Source organism: Leopardus geoffroyi, chromosome A2 (assembly GCF_018350155.1).
Source record: "Leopardus geoffroyi isolate Oge1 chromosome A2, O.geoffroyi_Oge1_pat1.0, whole genome shotgun sequence".
Lineage (NCBI taxonomy): Eukaryota > Metazoa > Chordata > Mammalia > Carnivora > Felidae > Leopardus > Leopardus geoffroyi.
Window position 1 is genome coordinate 121,781,562 of NC_059331.1, and position 16,913 is coordinate 121,798,474.

At 39.2% G+C, this 16,913-nt stretch overlaps 1 protein-coding gene across 5 annotated transcripts in view; it reads left to right on the forward strand.

Annotated features, from left to right (window-relative positions):
* Positions 1-16,913, forward strand: part of PLEKHA8 (pleckstrin homology domain containing A8) — a 62,751-nt gene that overhangs the window by 872 nt on the left and 44,966 nt on the right. The window lies entirely within an intron of this gene.

Here is a 16,913-nt window from a genome sequence, read left to right on the forward strand (position 1 = left end):
GTTTCCTATGAATGCTAGAGGTGACTTGGAATTCCAGAGGTGAAAGGTCCTTTTTCAAACAAAGTCCCCAGTGCAAACACTTTCCCTTTGTCACTTTCGGAGTCATCTGCGTGCGGACCAAGATATCAGAATTCCATCTCAATAGTTCAAAGCTCCAAAGTATGTACACGGTTTTTGCTTGTCTCACTTGAGCGTTCTTTTTGTTTTACAGACCCAGAAATTCCCACAAAATGAAACGGTAGCAACTGTTTTGTTGCACTGCTGAGCAGAATGGCTTAAAAATACACTCTGCCCCCTTTCCAATGTGTGGAAGTACCTTCCTTCATATCTTGTAAGGTCGTAACTATTCTCCAACCGTGAATATGATTCAGAACAAGCATATTTTCGTTTTTGCAACCAGTATTTAGTAAAAGCCTTCTGCATGCTAGCAACTGTGTTAGGCACCATTTTGGAATTAAACTTTATTATGGAAAAAGAGCTGGGCACTTTTAATTTTAATAGCAGTGTATTTGAAACCAGAGGTATTCCCAGTATCTCTTATAGTGGGAGAGATATATTTTCCCAGCCTTTGATAGAACAGGACAGTTAAAAAAAATTTCATTAATGTTTATTTATTTTTGAGAGAGAGAGAGAGAGAGCTCAAGCAGGGGAGGGGCAGAGAGAGAGAGAGGGAGACACAGAATCCGAAACAGGCTCTAGGCTAAGAGCTGTCAGCACAGAGCCGGATGCAGTCTCCAACTAATGAACTGTGAGATCATGACCTGAACCGAAGTTGGCCGCTCAACCGACTGAGCCACCCAGGCGCCCCAGGACTGGACAGTTTTTTAAATGTTTTAGTGTGGTGATGCTCTAGGGTAGTTTAAGGACTCATGTGTCTGTGAGGATCATTTGGCATATTGACTTTGATGAGGTTACACAGCACAGCCAAAAGTGCACCTGTTGGCTGTACCCAGAATCTCTTCCTTTTGCAGACTGTGGTTAGAGGTGAGTTGTTTATTTTTCTGATATTCATTAGTAAAGACTGAGCGAAGAAAGGTGTTTTAGAAGACCTGGCCTTGGCTTTTGAGGACTTTCTTTGATGTCAAATGGTTCAATTAGATGTGGGTAACTCGTGGCTGGGCTTTGGTGAATGTCCAAGGCTCATTAACACTCTACTAATCTAAAGGGAGCATGCTTGATCAGGTAATTTGTCTTTCAGGTATCTCCAAGTTCTGAGATATATGGATCTTAACCCCTTGAGTAAAATTTAGTGCCTGGTCTTTCACCCCTTTCCATTACACATGCTTTTTAACTTTTTTCTTTCATCCTGAACACTCTTCCTTCTTTTCTTCCTTCCCCCTCCCCTGCCTTTTTTTTTTTTTTTCCTCACTTTTCTTACTCTCATCCTCCTTCATATAGAAAGTTTAGTCTGTGTGTATAGTACCTGCTTCCTGGTTGTTTTTTTTCCCCCTGACTGTTGTTATGTATTCTTCAATACAGCAAAATTTCTCTAGAAGGATCTTTTGGAATCTTTATCATGTGATGCCTGTACCATCTGTCTAGTTGGAAAAGAGTCTCCTTTTTTCTGCCCCAAGTAAGAGAAGTTAATTCTGCGATTGGTGCCAGGGTGGAAGCCCTAAAAACGGGAGCCTGGAGCCATTGCCAGAGGCAGCTGTCCTTATATCATGCTCCTTGTTCCCTTGACCCACATGCCACCTCATTGTGGGCATAGTGTTCATAGAAGCCCATCACACCACTGGGTACTTTTACTGGATATACTTAGAATCATTTTTTAGCACACTGTCTTTCATCAGGAGATAAATTTACTTTGGAACGAAATGGTGTAGCCTAGGAGGAACAAATGCATTCTCGTTTCTTCCACCCTCCTATGTGAGATAGTCTCCCAAAAGAACATAGTGTGACTGTTAATGACAAGCTTTGATGAAGACATTACTACTTTTTCTTCTTCTGATGCTTGTTTTTAAAAGTTACATTAAAAAATTTTTTTTTTATGTTTATTTTTGAGAGACAGAAACAGAACATAAGCAAGGGAGGGGCAGAGAGAGAGAGAGATACAGAATCCAAAGCAGGCTCCAGGCTGTGAGCTGTCAGCACAGAGCCCAACGTGGGGCTTGAACTCACGTACCGTGAGATTGTGACCTGAACTGAAATCAGACGCTTAACCGACTGAGCCACCAAGCACCCCTAAAAGTAACATGTTTTCGGGTTGCCTGGGTGGCTCAGTCGGTTAAGCGTCCAACTCTTTTATTTATTTTTTTTTAACATTTTATTTTGGTTTTTGAGAGACAGAGGACAGGCAGGAGAGGGGCAGAGAGAGAGGAAGACACAGAATCCAAAGCAGGCTCCAGGCTCTAAGCGGTCAGCAGAGGGCCCGATATGGGGCTTGAACCCACGAACCTGAGATCATGACCTGAGCTGAAGTTGGATGCTCAACCAACTGAGCCACCCAGGCACCCCAACATCCGACTCTTGCTTTCAGCTCAGGTCATGATCTCATGTTTGTGGGTTCAAGCCCCACATCAGGCTCTCACTAACAACATGGAGCCTGCTTGGGATTCTTTCCTCCCTCTCTGCCCCGCCCCCATGCTCTTTCTCTCTTTCTCTCTCAAAATAAATAAACTTTTTAAAAAAAGTAGTGTTTTTCCTTAGGGTTTTGCACACAGTTTTAAAATAGATATCCCAGGGGCACCTGGATGGTCAGTCGGTTGAGCCTCCGACTTTGGCTCAGGTCATGATCTCACGGTCGTGAGTTTGAGCCCCCGTCAGGCTCTGTGCTGACAGCCCAGAGCCTGGAGCCTGCTTCAGATTCTGTGTCCCCCTCTCTCTTTGCCCCTCCCTCGCTCGCACTCTGTCTCTCTCTATCTCTCTCAAAAATAGATAAACATTAAAATAGATATCCCAGCCACAGTTTTTGTTTGTTGTGAATTTTTCTCTAAATGGTCATATCTGTTTGTGTAATTTTGTCATGCTCACGGCTTGATATGGGAAGCCTTTTGTCAAATCTGAGTAGAGAAGTTAGGAAATCAGTTTGTTAGCTGATCCTTTTAATGCTTGGAGGATATTGTTAATTTCATTTGCCATCTACTGTGTTGTTACTTACTATTATGTTAGGCACAGGGCAAGCAACACTGAACAAGACGGACACAGTCCCTTCCTTTCTTGAGCTTACAGTCTGATGGGGGAGAAAGATGTTTATTGGAAGTACTTAGAAGCGTGTTCCAAGTGTGTGTGAGTTGGGGAGAAGGGAAGAAGAGAAGCTAGTTTGGGTCACTGGGGGAGGCTTCTCTGAAGAAAAGATTTAAGCAGAACCTGAAGGATAAATAGAAGCTAGCTAGTTGGCGAGGCCAAGGCAGAGGTGCATTTGGAGCCTGTGAGGAAGAACTTTTTAGCTACGGGGAATGTCGGTATGAAGGCCGTAAAGCAGGACAGAGGCGAGTGAGTGAGGAAAGGAAAGAAGACCTGAAAGGCTGCAGAGCTTAGTGTGAGGCTCCAACAAGGCTGCAGGAGTGGATAAGAAGCTTGAAAGGCCCCTGCCTATCTCTTATGCTGGTGTAAACACCATGGGGCGGTAGGAGTATATGAAAGAGAGAGAAATGATGAGAGTGTTTAAACACTTACTTTGTTTGCATTTATTGTACTTTGCCAAATACTGTAGTTATTTTGTGAGTTTCTCTTGCCTCTTTAATCAACCGGTAGGTATCATTTACTGAAAGTTGGAAACATCATCAAACCCAGAGAATAGCATTTAAATTGCTTGCATGAGTATAGTACTAAAATAGAGAAATAGAAACAGTCTCTTTTCCTAATACACTAGGCATATGCAGGTACCCTGTGCTCCTTAAAAGGAAAATGAAAAAAGAGAGAGAGAAAACTTACGTGTATTTTCTTTAACAGCCCTGAGCCATACCACTTTTTAAACATCAGAACACTAGACATTCTGGAATTTAGCGTCACACCTTCTCTTTAGACATTAGAGGATTAAACCTGGAATGAAAAGGAAATATGGATCAAACATTTCACAAATCCCTGTATTTTGTGAAATGTAGAGCTAGGCGTTGTATGTTTGTTACTCCTATCTTTCAAGCCCTAAAAGTTGGTCAAGGAATATTATACCTGCTCGGTTGTAAATTAATAGTAGAACCATAGTTGAGGCATTAAAGAGACCTAAAATCTGATACCAGCTCTGCCGCTGCAAGCTTCAGACTCACTTTACCATTCTGAGCTTAACGTCTTCCTCCATAAAAATGATGAGATTTACCAGTCAATAATTATAAAAATAGTAAAAGATTTTGCGATGTTCTAGGCACTAAACATTTTACGAGTATTAACTCATTTAATCTTCACATCCATTTTCCAGATGAAGGTACTGAGACACAGAAAGGTCAAGGAACTGGCCCAAGGTCACACAGTTAGTAAGTGGCTCCGGAGTCATTGCTCCATTACATAATACCTTGAAAGGTCCTTCCTGCTTGATCATTATATAATTCGAGCTGATTCATAATGCACCTATATTTAAAATATGTTGACCTAGAATAGCAGACTCCATTTGGGGGTAGGAGGAAGGGAGGAGTTCAGGAGTGAGGAAGACTTTGCTCAGTGTTGTGCCTGTGTTTTGTCACAAGGAAATTTTCTGAACTGTGCTGTGAGCTTTCTACTTTGCCATTTTAGGTCCCTTTCCTGCCCATTCAGCAAGCGGGAGGGCTGCTGCCCTGAGCTCTATCCAGCTGCAGGCTTCGTGGCCCTGGCCAGCAGGTTAGGGCACAACACATTGCAGTACTGCATTCCAGAAATAACAAAAGCTTGCATCATGCTGACCAGATGGTTGTCTGGGGAGGTGTGATAATTTTGCTTACTGCCCCCCAACGCAGGTTTAGGAAGGTGACTCTTGCCCGTATACGTTTGTGCTGTGTAAAAAGGACATCTGGAATGTGAGTGATCCAGAGCAAGATTCTCATGGTCTCGTAACCACTGATCAGCATTTTTTGTTGTTGTTTTAACATCTTTATTGAGATAATAATTCACCCATCATAAATTTCACCATTTAAAGTATACTGGTTAGTAGTTTTTAGTGTGCAGTCATCGCCACAATTTAAAAATATTTGCATTATCCCCAAACGAAACCCAGTTAGCATTCACTCCCACCCCACCCCACTCTTACCCTTGACGACCACTAATCTTCTGTCTGTGTAAACTTGCCTATTCTAGACATTTCATATAAAGGGAATCATACATTTTATGTGTTCTTTTGTGACTGGCTTCTTTTACCTAGCATAATGTTTTTTGGGGTTCATGAATGTATAGCATCTATCAGTACTTCATTTCTTTTTATTGGAAATAATACTCCATTGTATGGATATACCATATTTTGTGTATCCATTCTCAATTGGAAATTTGAGTTGCTCCATTTTTTTTGGTTATTATGAGTAATGGTGCTGTGAATATTTGTGTCGGGTTTTTGTGTGGACATGTTTTCATTTCTCTTGAATATAAACCTAGGAAGGGAATTATTGGGTTGTATGGTAACTCTTTTTGTTTAACAGTTTGGGGGGAATTGGGGCACCTGGGTGGCTGGGTCAATTAAGCATCCGACTCTTGATCTCAGCTCAGATCTTGATCTCACGGTTGTGAGTTCAAGCCCCATGTTGGGTGTAGAGATTACTTAAATAAACTTAAACAACGACAACAACAACAAAAACACCACACAACCAAACTTCTCCAAACTGGCTGCACCATGTTACAATCTTATCAGTAATGAAAGAATTTCTTCACATTCTCACCAACACTCATTATGATCTGTCTTTTTTCTTATATCCATTCCAGTGAGTGTGAAGTGTTACCTCCTTGTGGTTTTGATTTATATTTCTCTAATGACTGATGATATTGGTCATCTTTTCATGTGCTTATGAACCATTCATGTATCTTTGGAGAAATGTCTATTTACAGCCTTTGCCCACTTGTTGTTTGAGCTCTTTTTCATTATGGAATTATAATTCTTTATTCTGGATACAGGTTCCTTATCTAATATATGATTTGCAAATATTGTTCCTGTTCTGTAGATTACCTTTTACTTTTCTGATGGTCTCATTTGTAGCACAGAAGTTTTTAATTTTGGTATCCAGTTTATTGATTTTTTTTCTTTTATCGCTTATGCTTTTAGTTTCATTCTTAGGAAACTATTGTCTAACTTAACACAAAGTCATAAAGATTTACTCCTGTTTTTTTCCTGAGTTTTTAGTTTGAGCTCCTACATTTAGGTCTGTGGTCCATTTTAAACTAATTGTTGTGGGGCGCCTGGGTGGCTCAGTCGGTTAAACGTCTGACTTCAGCTCAGGTCATGATCTCACTGCTCGTGAGTTCGATCCCTGCATCGGGCTCTGTGCTGACAGCTCGGAGCCTGGAGCCTGCTTCAGATTCTGTGTCTCCCTCTCTGTGCCCCTCCCCTGCTCATGCTCTTTCTCTCTCTCTCTCTGTCTCTCAAATATAAAATAAAACATAATAATAAATAAATAAACTAATTTTTGTGTATGATGTGAGTTAAGGGTCACCTTCATTGTTTACATTCTTTGCCATATCCAATGTTCAATTCATGATTTCAGTGACAGGGCCATGGGCCAGTATATTCAAATGCTTTAAATGAAAATGGTTGAAGTCTGTAAGCCCTGAGTTGAAAGTTCTGCTCTGCTACTTACTAATGCTGACACCTTGAGCAAGTTACTTAATCTCCCTGAGCCTCAGTTTTAAGATGACAGCAAGAATAATAGCCATACTAGGTTTTTTACAAAGATGAAATGGATAACATATGTGAACCTGTCTAGTACATAGTTCACTTACTGTTAGATTAATTGGACAACTGTTTTGATTAATTATGCCAGAAAAATTCAGTTGTTGGTTTTGTCTGTATGCAAATTGAGTCTCCTCATTGGTTCTGAAAGTGTATGTATTCTGAATTCCTTTTTTTTATGTTTATTTATTTTGAGAGTGAGAATAAGCATGAGTGGGGGAGGGGCAGAGAGAGAAGGGGAGAGAGAATCCCAAGCAGGCTCTGTGCTGATAGGCCTGTGCTCGAACCCACAAACCGTGAGTGAGATCATGACCTGAGTGGCTATCAAGAGTCAGACGCTTAACCAACTGAGCCACCTAGATGCCCCTAACCTGAGTTTTTTATTTATTTATTATTTTTTTTTTTTAATAAAAATTTTTTTTTCAACGTTTATTTATTTTTGGGACAGAGAGAGACAGAGCATGAACGGGGGAGGGGCAGAGAGAGAGGGAGACACAGAATCGGAAACAGGCTCCAGGCTCTGAGCCATCAGCCCAGAGCCCGACGCGGGGCTCGAACCCACGGACCGCGAGATCGTGACCTGGCTGAAGTCGGATGCTTAACCGACTGCGCCACCCAGGCGCCCCTAACCTGAGTTTTTTAAATCCTCCTTTTGGAAGTTGGAGTGATATAATCTATAAAGGAAAATACTCCAATGAGCCATCAGAATCTTGGAATTGACTCTGTAGTCCTATGACAGTCATTGTTTTGAATGAATGCTGATTACAGATCACATAATTCTGTGTACCACTGTAATGTTGCCTCTAGCAAAAATTAATAATTTGTTAAGGAACATAAGAGACATTAGACCATTGCCTTATTGGCACTCCCTCAAAAGCAGCACCAGGCTTTCCATTAATTCTGATGTGTGATGTGGTTGGAGATGTTAGGAGTGACCATGGAGTCTCAGGTCATTGATGTGGTCTGTGGACAGGAGGCCTGAGGACCATTGTTCTCAGACTGTGCTCTCAGTGTTCAATCTTTACCATTTCCTGTTACTATTACTTTCATATTGTTTAGAATTGAGCAAAAGCCCAGCTAAACTCCATTAGGAATAGGTTTGGAACAGGTAAGAAAGTAGGCAACGGAGCTTTGCTGGACAGAAAACAAATGAATAGACAACAAGGAGGTCCAAAAAATACTGTGATGCTTGGGCATTTCTCTCCCTGGATCCATTTTCAAGTTGGCTGGTGGGGGGTGTGACAGTAGCAGAAGAGATGGAAAAGTGGGTAACTTAGAGTTAGCCAGAGAGAGGGCTGACCTTTCTCAGTATTCATGTTACATCAAAGGAAGCAAAATATCATTTGCTTGAGAATCTACTCCTTTAGGTAGAATTGTTCCTGTATAGTCCAAGACAAGGATGGCTCTGTCTTGATTTTTAAATACCAGAGGAAAGGTTTCAACAGTCTACTTTTTTTTTTTTTTTTACTTTTTTTTTTTTCAACGTTTATTTATTTTTGGGACAGAGAGAGACAGAGCATGAACGGGGGAGGGGCAGAGAGAGAGGGAGACACAGAATCAGAAACAGGCTCCAGGCTCTGAGCCATCAGCCCAGAGCCCGACGCGGGGCTCGAACTCACGGACCGCGAGATCGTGACCTGGCTGAAGTCGGACGCTTAACCGACTGTGCCACCCAGGCGCCCCATCAACAGTCTACTTTTAACACAGTCTAATAGCTCCCCGTCAGTCATTCATTCACTGAGAATGGATGGAACAGTAGCATCAACTCTTACTATACCCTGTGTGGATATTAGGGATACTGTTTTGAGTAAGACATGATCCCTGTTCTCAAGGAGATAATAGGCTTGTGGCTGTCCTTCTTAACTATGAAAAGTGCCTTTCTAAATTCGGCTAAATTCATGATTTTGTCCCTTAAGCCTTTACATGGTTGCTTCAAGGCTATGGCTTGACAAAGCTCAGAAGAGCTACACTGCATGTAGCTGGTCCCTAGGTGTAGGGGGTTAGCTCTTACCTATCATCCTCTGGAGTCTTGGAATTTTAAAGGCAAATTTGGGGCATCCCTGACAGGCTGGAATGTTAAAGTCTTTGGTCATCCAGGTTGACATCACAAATATCTTTTTGCTTTTTTTAATGTTTATTTGTTTTTTTTGAGAGAGAGAGCGAGAAACACAGTGTGAGCAGGGGAGGGGCAGAGAGAGGGAGACACAGAATATGAAGCAGGCTCCAGGCTCTGAGCCGTCAGCACCAAGCCTGATGTGGGGCTCCAACTCACAAACTGAGATCATGACCTGAGCCAAAGTTGGATGCTTAACTGAGTGAGCCACCAGACGCCCCATGGGATAGGATTAGATTACCAAGCCAAGCCAAGCCTGAGAGTTTTGAATTGGTGAGGAGTCACTTGGGATTTCTGAATAGGAAGAAAGAACAGGTAAAAACAGTACATAAGGAAGATTCAGCTGGCTAAAACATGATAAGGGAGGAGAAAACACTGAAATAACGGGAACACAATGATGATGGAAGGGGAGGAGGGAGGCAGTATCCTCCATTTCACAGATGAATAAACCAAGGCTCGTAAGATGAATGATTGACTTCGAATCACACAACAAATAAACCTTGAGCCAGGTCTGCCTGGCTTTTGTCCTTCCCATGATTTTACACCATACGCCTCAACATGGGCATGGTGTAACAGTGAAGGCAAGAGTGGAGAAGAGTGTGATTGGGCAAGACTTAGTGACTGACCTGGAGGGATGGGGCAGAAAGTGACCCTCAGGTTTGGAGCTGGGGTAGTGAGAGGTTGCTGGGTTTGTTAAGAGTGACATTATAATCAGAAGGAAGATGATGTGTTAAACCTTAGATACTCAGTTTCATCTGTCTGTCTGTTTGTAAATTGGGAAGTAATGCCTAGAGGAATTAAGTGACATGCTCAAGATGACACATATAGATGTTATGAGTCTGAACTTGGACAAACAACATTTCCTATTTTCTTGAGTAAGGTAATGGTGGAACATATGAGAAAGCATTGCCCAGAACAAATAAATATAACAAATGTCCAGTTTGATAGCCCAAAGCACAGACAGAGGTAACCTACAGCAGGCTCCAACAGAAGGTTCTAAAGAGAATTTGATTTAATATATTGTAATGATAGTCTCCTCACCATCTGCATGCCTTACTCCCCAGTAGGCTGTCACTCTTTGAAGCCTGGGATCATCTTTTCTCGTAATCTCCAAGCCTGGCAAATTATAACTGCTCAAAAAATGCTTTGTGAATTAATTAATGGTAAATTAAGAAGCCTGTAATTTAGCTAGTGCTTGGTTATTATTTGCTACTATTAGGGATGTCTCTTCCTTCCTCCTTCCCAGCTGCAGCAAAAGTCTTATGACTGACCTGGCAGAAGAACCCACAGCCTTGTTACCCACTGTCCTGTCTGGAGCTCCTCTGGGGAAGCTGAGCTATGGGCAAGGGTTTTGATGAGGTAGAATATGGCTGAGCACCCATAGCTGGACACGGAAAACACCAAGACTGTGGCGGTCAGGACTGAGTAACTGCTTTGCTTCAATTTAGAAATGGTAGATTTTCACACCACTAATGTATCTGTAAAATATCTATAACATGATATATTATGACCATCGTGTAATATATATGAGTTATGAACACAGCAACCATTAATTTATGGTGAACAAATTAAGTCTTGACTCACCACTTCAGAAAGGTTGTTAATTCTTTGAAGAAATTTAATCTTTCTTGACACTAGTTATTTTCTCTTGAAATAGATGCTGCGAAAGAATTAAGTTTCCTGTTACTTTGAATCAAGATAGAGGTTTACAGGTTTTGAAAACTGAAAGAGACTATTAAACTCAGGCTATAATTCTGTAGAAAAGGAAATGAAAGTCAAAAGAAGTTAGAGACGAATTCAGCCTTTTTGCTTCTTCTCTCTGTTCCCACTTGATTATGGTCACTAGTTTTTCCTCTTAAGTTTGATGAAGAAGCACCTTTTCTTCATTTTTTTCTTTACTTTTGGCTTAATTTTCTATAAGAGATTTAAATAGCCCCTTCTTGTGTTTTTCTGCATTTCTAAACAGCAGTATTTCATTATTGATTTTTAAAAATTTACAGTGTGTTAATGTGGGGTTTTTTTTAATCTTGTTTTTATTTTCTGTTAAACAATAAGATTGTAAACTTCTGGTTTCCCATAATATTTAATTGGCAAAAGTTCTGAAGAAACTACGATCGGTTTATAGGCAGAGTGATGTACCCTAGCATGAGGTTAACATTTCATTTAGTGGGTGTCTTACTAGTTCTATTTAAGAGTATTGTTATTGGGCCAAGATGGAGTAAGTTCACTGTAGTCTCTCTCCCACTGAGACTAAAACCTGAACAAACTACTCAAGTGCCTGAGAACTCTGAAAAGTAAATTATAGCAAGCCGACTGGGGAGAGAAGACAAAACGTTAACAACCACCATGGTAAAGATGAACACTCTTGAAACAAATGGAAAGATATAGATTCTTAGCAGAGAAATAGAAACTACTAAAAAGGACTAAATGGAGATTTTAGAACTAAAAAAGTATGATATCAATATTAAAAAAAAAAAAATCACTCAGTAGATGGGCTCAGTAAAATATAGATGACACAGGAAAGAATCAGTGAACTTGAACATAAGTCAATAGAAATTATCCAGTCTAAAGAACAAAGGAAAAAAATGAAGGGAAATAAATGAATAAAACCTTAGGGATACAAACTTCTACTTACAAATAAGTCCTGGGGATATAACGTACAGCACAGTGACTATGGTTAATAATACTATGTTGTATATTTGAAAGTTGCTAAGAGAGTAAATCTTAAAAGTTCTCATTAGAAGAGAAAAAATTTGTAACTCAATGTGGTAATAGATGTTAACTAAACTTACTGTGGTGATCATTTTGCAATATATACATAAATCCTGTTGTTGATGTTAAATGTCATTTGTACCTCAAAAAAAAAAAAAAACACATAGAGTCAGGGACCTCAGAGACAAGAACAAAAGGTCTAACATTTAGACTTTGGAGAAAGGAGAAGGGTAAGGAGTAAGACATTGGTGAATAAAACAGTCTTGAAAAAATGATAACTGAAAACTTATCAAATTAGGCAAAAGCTACTAATTTACAAATTCAAGATACTCACCAAACTCCAAGCCGTGTCAGCTCAAAGATATACCATACATATAATGAAACTGCTGAAAACTAAAACACACAAAAAAACAAAACAAAACAATAAAACCTCAAAAGCAGCAAGAATAGAAAGACACAGTACGATAGGGAAACAGTTTCAGTATCTGGGATTTCTTACCAGCAAATGTGGAGGCTAGAAGGCAGAGTTTAAGAGTTAAGGCAAAATAAAAACACCCTTAGATGAAGGAAAATTAAAATGTTAAAAACGGTTCTTGAAGCTGAAGGGAAATGATACCACAGGAAACTTAGAATATCAGGATTAAAAAAAAGCAACAAAAATGGTAAATATCCAGATAAATATAATAGACTCTTCTCTTTAAGTTCTTTAATATGTGTATGACTGTTGGAAGCAAAAATTATAACCTCATGGGGGGATGGTTATATGTAGATGTAATACATATGGTAACTATAATATAAAAGGAGAAGGATAAAGGACTTCTTTGGTTTTAGGTTTGCATATTTTACTTGAAATAGTAAAATATTATTTCTAAGTAGGCTGAAAAGTTAGATGTCTATTTGTTAAGCCCTAGAGCAACTAATGAACAAATACTAAGAGATACAGCAGAAGATGTGGATAAAACGGAGTCATATAATCCAAAGGTCAGGAAAGGGAGGAACAAAGTAACCAAAAACAAAACAGGAAACAGAAAATTAATAAAGCAGTGTCCCTAGTTCCAACTATATTGATAATCTATTAACTGTAAGTGATCTAAACAGATAAAAGACACAGATTGTCAGATAGAATGAAAAACAAGACCAAACTATATGCTGCCTTTGAGATCTTTAAATACAAAGATACAGATTAAAAATGAAAGGATATACAAACATAGATGCAAAAATCCTCAAAAAAAATCAGCAAATTGAATCCAAAAGTGTATAAAAAGAATTGTATACCATGACCAATTAGAATTTATCCCAAATGTGCAAGGCTGGTTCAACATTGGAAAATTCATCAATGTAATCCATTCTATCAATGGACTAAAAAAGAAAAATCGTATGGTCATATCAGTAGACAGAAAAGCCATTAAGCAAATCACCATTCATGATAAAAACTCAGTAAACTAGGAATGGAAGAGAAGTTTTAAAGAGTATTTTTAAAAAATCCACAGCTAAGGGGCACCTGGGTGACTCAGTTGAGTGTCCGACTTGGCTCAGGTCATGATCTTGCGGTTCATGAGTTCGAACCCCACAACAGTCTCACTGCTGTCAGCCTGCCAGTGCAGAGTCTGCTTCTGATTGATCTTCTGTCTCCCTCTCTCTCTAGCCCTCCCCCTCTTGAGCTGTCCCCAAAATAAATAAATACTAAAACAAAAACAAAAACCAACAGCTAACATCATACTTTATTGTGAGAAACTAGAAACTTTCCCACTAGAATCAGGTATAAAGCAAGGATGCCTCCTCTTACTACTCCTTTTTAACATCATACTGGAAGCCTTGCTTATCCTGTAAGGCAAGAAAAAGAAATTAGAAGCATACAGATTTGGAAGGAAGACATAAAACTGTCTTTGTTCACAGGTAACATCACTTATGTAGACAATCTGAAACAACTAACCAAAAAAGTGGAACTAATAACAAATGTTAGCAAGGTTGCAGGATACAAAGTTCATGCGCAAAAGCCCATATTCATTGCCTTCCTGTATACCAACAATAAACAAGTGGAACTTGAAATTTCAAACACAGTACCATTTACATTTAAACCCCCCCGAAATGAAATACTTAGGTATAAACCTAAGAAAATATGTATAACACCTGTATAAGGAAAACTACAAAACTGGTGAATGAAATCTAAGAAAAACTAAATAAATGAAGAGATAGTCCATGTTCATGGGTAGGAAGACTCAATATTGTCAAGTTGTGAGTTTTTCCCAACTTGATCTATAAATTCAATGCAATCCCAGTCTAAAGTCCCAAGAAGTTATTTTATGGATGTCAGCAAATTGATTCCAAAAGTCATTTGGAGAAGCAAAAGACCCAGAATAGCCAACACTATCTTGAAGGAGAAGAACAAAGTTGAAGGACTGATGCTACCTGACTTAAAGACTTACTGTAAAGCTATATAATCAACAATGTGTGGTATTGGTGAAAGAAAAGACAGATCATTGGGGGAAAAAAGCCCAGAAGCAAACCCACATAAATACAATCAGCTGATTTTTGACCAAGAAAGAGAGACAATATAATGAAGCAGAGATAATCTCTTCAACAAATAGTGCTGGACCAACTGGACATCCACGTGCAGAAAAAGTTAATCTAGATACAGACCTTACAGCCTTCACCAAAATTAACTCAAAACGGATCATAGACCTAAATGTAGAACACAAAACTGTGAAACTCCTGGAAGATAACATAGGAGAAAACCTCGATGACCTTGGCATTTTTATGCCTTTTTAGATATAATCCCCAAAATACAATCCATGAAAGAAATAATAAGAAAAAATAATAAAAAATAATTTAATAAGACTTCATTAAAATTAAAAACTTTTGCTGTGTGAAAGACAGTATCAAGAAAATTAGAAGAAACATCACACGGGGCGCCTGGGTGGATCAGTCGGTTGGGCGTCCGACTTCAGCCCAGGTCATGATCTCACGGTTCGTGGGTTCGAGCCCCGCATCAGGCTCTGTGCAGACAGCTCAGAGCCTGGAGCCTGCTTTGGATTCTGTGTCTCCCTCTCTCTCTCTCTGCCCCTTCCCTACTCACACTGTCTCTCTCTGCCTCTCAAAAATAAATAAACATTGAAAAAAAAATTTAGAAGAAACATCACAGACTGAGAGAAAATACCTGTGAAAGACATCTGATAAATGGACTATTATCCAAAATATACAAAAACTCTTAAGACTCAGCAATAAGAAAACCAACATAAAAATGAGCCAAAGACCTTACAGACACCCTACCAAAGAAGAGATATGGATGGCAAACGAGCTTGTGAAAAGTAGCTTCATGTCGTATGTCATCATGGAAATGGCAAAGCACCAGTGAGGTACCACTACACATCTATTAGAGTGGCCAAAATCTGGAACACTGACACCACCAAATGCTAGCAAGGACATGAAATAGCAGGAGCTCTCATCAATTGCTTTAGAATACAAAATGGTACAAAAAGAAAAAAAAAAAAATACAAAATGGTACAGCCAGTGACTCTAGAAGACAGTTTGGTGGTTTCTTACCAAACTAAACCTGCTCCTACCATATGATTCAGCCGTCGCTAAATTTTACCCAAAGCAGTCAAAACCTCATGTCCACACAAAAACCTGCACAAGGATCTTTATAGCAGCTTTATTCGCAATAGCAAAATTTGGAAGCGACAGGATGCCTTTCAGTAGGTGAATGGATAAACTGGTACATCCAGACAAGGGAATCTTGTTCAGTGCTTAGAAGAAGTGAGTTGTCAAGCCATGAAAAGACATGGAAGAATCTTAAATGCATATTACTAAGTGAAAGAACCCAATTTGAAAAGGCTACATACTGAATGATTACAATTATGTGACATTCTGGAAAAGACAAAACTATGGAGACAATAAAAAGATGAGTGCTGCTGCAGGGGCAGGGGTTGTAGTGGGAGATGAAAAATGATGGATACATATCATACGTTTGTCTGAATCCATAAAGTGTACAGCAGGAAGAGTGAACATTGAGATAAACTGGACTTTGGATGATTATAATGTGTCAATATAAATGGTAAAAAAATGAGCTATTCTGGTGAGTGATGTTGATAAGGGGAAAGGTTATGTAAGTATGAGTGAGGGGCATATAGGTAATCCCTGTATCTTCCTCTCAGTTTTGTTTTAAACCTAAAACTGCTCTAAAAAAATGAAAGTCTTTTAAAACATTAAAAAAAAAAAAAAGATAGGAAAAGGTACCATGCAAACACTAATCAAAAGCTGAATTGGCTGTCTGAATATTAGACTAGGTAGATTTCAGAACAGAAAATCTCAAGGGAAAAGGAAGACACTGTGTAATTATAAAGGGTTAATTCATCAAAAAGATATAGGAATCCTAAATGTATATATATCTAGAAACAGAACGTCAAAATCTATGAAGCAAAAACTGATAGAACTGAAAGGAGAAATTCACAATTATCCTGGAAACTTCAACATTCTTCCTGTCAGTACTCCATCGAACAAGTAGACAGTAAATCATCCAAAGATAACAGAAGATCTGAATACTATCAACTAACTGGACCTAATTGACATTTACAGAGTGATCCCTCGAACACCAGCTGAATACTGTATGTTTTTCAAATGCACCTGGAACATTCACTAAGATCAGCCATATTCTGGGCTATCGTAGAAACCCTGCCCAATTGAAAGAATGCTCCTGTCTTTAACAGAAGTAAACTAGAAATCAATGACAGAAAGATGTGAGAAATCCCCAAATATTAGGAAATCAAACAATATGTTTCTGAGTAATCCGTGGGTCAAAGAGGAAGTCTTCAAAAAAATTGCAAAATATTTTCAACTAAAATGAAAACACAACAGTGGTTGGCCAGGGGTACAGTGTGGGGAGAGGGTTTGACTACAGAGGGGGAGCACGAGGGAATTTTGAGGGGAGGATAATGGAATTTTTCTGTATTTGTTATGGTGGTTGTTAGAGGATTATGCATTTATCAAAACTCAGAACTGGTAACCAAAGAAATTTCACTACATGTAAATTTTAAAATATTGTTAAGAATTTAAGTGCCGAGTCAGCAGAGCATGTGACTCTTGATCTCGGGCTCGTGAGTTCATGCTCCATGTTGGGGGTAGAGATTACTTAAAAATAAGATCTTTGAAAAGAAAAAAAGAATTTATGTCTCTTTTTAATGGAGTGCAGTTATTTTTAGTGATATGTTTGGATGAGTTACATGTCACAAGGCTGCTGAGTATGGGAAGTTACAGTGTTTTTTAGACATAGGTGTGACTCACAAGTAGTCACTTTTTGGTTTGGATCTT